The sequence below is a fragment of the Triticum urartu genome, chromosome 1 (genome assembly GCF_003073215.2).
Source record: "Triticum urartu cultivar G1812 chromosome 1, Tu2.1, whole genome shotgun sequence".
NCBI classification, from domain to species: Eukaryota; Viridiplantae; Streptophyta; class Magnoliopsida; order Poales; family Poaceae; genus Triticum; species Triticum urartu.
In genome coordinates this window covers 86,433,300-86,435,927 of record NC_053022.1, presented here as the reverse complement: position 1 = coordinate 86,435,927, position 2,628 = coordinate 86,433,300, and positions in this window count along the sequence as shown.

Sequence of the window (2,628 nt, the reverse complement as noted above, 5' to 3'; positions counted from 1 at the left end):
TTCTAATGTCAAGTATCTTTTCCTTAGACCATGAGATTCTGCAACTCCTGGATACTGTAAGAATACTTTGGGTGCGCCAAACGTCACAACGTAACTGGGTGACTATAAAGGTGCACTACGGGTATCTGCGAAAGTGTCTGTTGGGTTGGCACGAATCGAGACTGGGATTTCACTCTGTATGACACAGAGGTATCTCTGGGCCCACTCGATAAGACATCATCGTAATGAGCTCAATGTGACTAAGGGTTGGTCACGGGATGATGTGTTACAGAACGAGTAAAGTGACTTGCCGGTAACGAGATTGAACGAGGTATTGGGATACCGATGATCGAATATCGGGCAAGTAATGTACCGATTGACAAAGGGAATTGTATATGGGATTACTTGAATCCTCGACATCATGGTTCATCCGATGAGATCATCATGGAACATGTGGGAGCCAACATGGGTATCCAGATCCCGCTGTTGGTTATTGGCCGGGGAGTTGTCTCGATCATGTCTGGATGGTTCCCGAACCCGTAGGGTCTACACACTTAAGGTTCGATGATGCTAGGGTTATTAGGAAGACTTGTATGTGATTACCGAATGTTGTTCGGAGTCCCGGATGAGATCTCGGACGTCACGAGGAGTTCCGGAATGGTCCGGAGGTGAAGATTTATATATAGGAAGTTGTCATACGGTCACCGGAAAGGTTCGGGGGCATATTGGTATTGTACCGGGGCCACCGGAGGGGTTCCGGGGGTCCACCGGGAGGGGCCACCTCTCTCGGAGGGCCTCATGGGCCATAGAGGAAACCAGCCCCAAGTGGGCTGGGTGCACCCCCCCTTGGGCCCATGCTCCTAGGGTTGGGGGGGAAACCCTAGAGGGGGCGCCCCCCTTGCTTGGGGGGCAAGCCACCCCCCTTGGCCGCCGCCCCCCTCTAGATCTCATCTAGAGGGGGCCGGCCCCCTTCCTCCTTCCCCTATAAATAGAGGGGCAAGGGGAGGGCTGCACACCACATCCAAGGCGCGGCCCCTCCCCTCCCCAACACCTCTCCTCCTTCGTTAAAGCTTGGCGAAGCCCTGCCGGAGTACTACTGCTCCACCACCACCACATCGCCGTGTTGCTGTTGGAGCTCTCTTCCTCAACCTCTCCCTCCTCCTTGCCAGATCAAGGCGCGGGAGACGTCTCCGCTCCGTACGTGTGTTGAACGCGGAGGTGCTGTCCGTTAGGCGCTAGGATCATCGGTGATTTGGATCACGATGAGTACGACTCCATCAACCCCGTTCTCTTGAGCGCTTCCTCTCGCGATCTACAAGGGTATGTAGATGCACCCCTCTCCCTCTCGTTGCTAGATGACTCCATAGATTGATCTTGGTGATGCGTAGAAAATTTTAAATTTCTGCAACGATCCCCAACAGTGGCATCATGAGCTAGGTCTATGCGTAGTTTCTATGCACGAGTAGAACACAAGTTGTTGTGGGCGTCGATTTTGTAAATATACTTGTTGTTACTAGTCTTATCTTGATTCGGCGGCATCGAGGGATGAAGCGGCCCAGACCGACCTTACACGTATGCTTACGTGAGACTGGTTCCACCAACTGATATGCACTAGTTGCATAAGGTGGCTAGCGGGTGTCTGTCTCTCCCACTTTAGTCGGATCGGATTCAATGAAAAGGGTCCCTATGAAGGGTAAATAGAAATTGGCATATCACGTTGTGGTTTTGGCGTAGGTAAGAAACGTTCTTGCTAGAAACCTATAGCAGCCACGTAAAAACTTGCAACAACAATTAGAGGATGTCTAACTTGTTTTTGCAGCATATGCCGTGTGATGTGATATGGCTAAAAGGATGTGATGAATCTTATATGTGATGTATGATATTGATCATGTTCTTGTAATAGGAATCAATACTTGCATGTTGATGACTATGACAACCGGCATGAGCCATAGGAGTTGTCTTAATTTATTTATGACCTGCGTGTCAACATAAACGTCATGTAATTACTTTACTTTATTGCTAACCGTTAGCCATAGTAGTAGAAGTAATAGTTGGCGAGACAACTTCATGAAGACACGATGATGGAGATCATGATGATGGAGGTCATGGTGTCATGCCGGTGACCATGAGGATCATGGCACCCCGAAGATGGAGATCAAAAGGAGCAAAATGATATTGGCCATATCATCTCACTATTTGATTGCATGTGATGTTTATCATGTTTTACATCTTATTTGCTTAGAACGACGGTAGCATATAAGATGATCCCTCGCAATAATTTCAAGAAAGTGTTCCCCCTAACTGTGCACCGTTGCTAAGGTCCGTTGTTCCGAAGCACCACGTGATGATCGGGTGCGATAGGTTCTAACGTTCGCATACAACGGGTGTAAGCCAGATTTACACACGCAATACACTTAGGTTGACTTGACAAGCCTAGCATGTACAGACATGGCCTCGGAACACGGAAGACTGAAAGGTCGAACATGAGTCGTATAGAAGATATGATCAACATGAAAATGTTCACCGATGATGACTAGTCCGTCTCATGTGATGATCGGACACGGCCTAGTTCACTCGGATCATGTATCACTTAGATGACTAGAGGGATGTCTATCTGAGTGGGAGTTCATTAAATAATTTGATTTGATG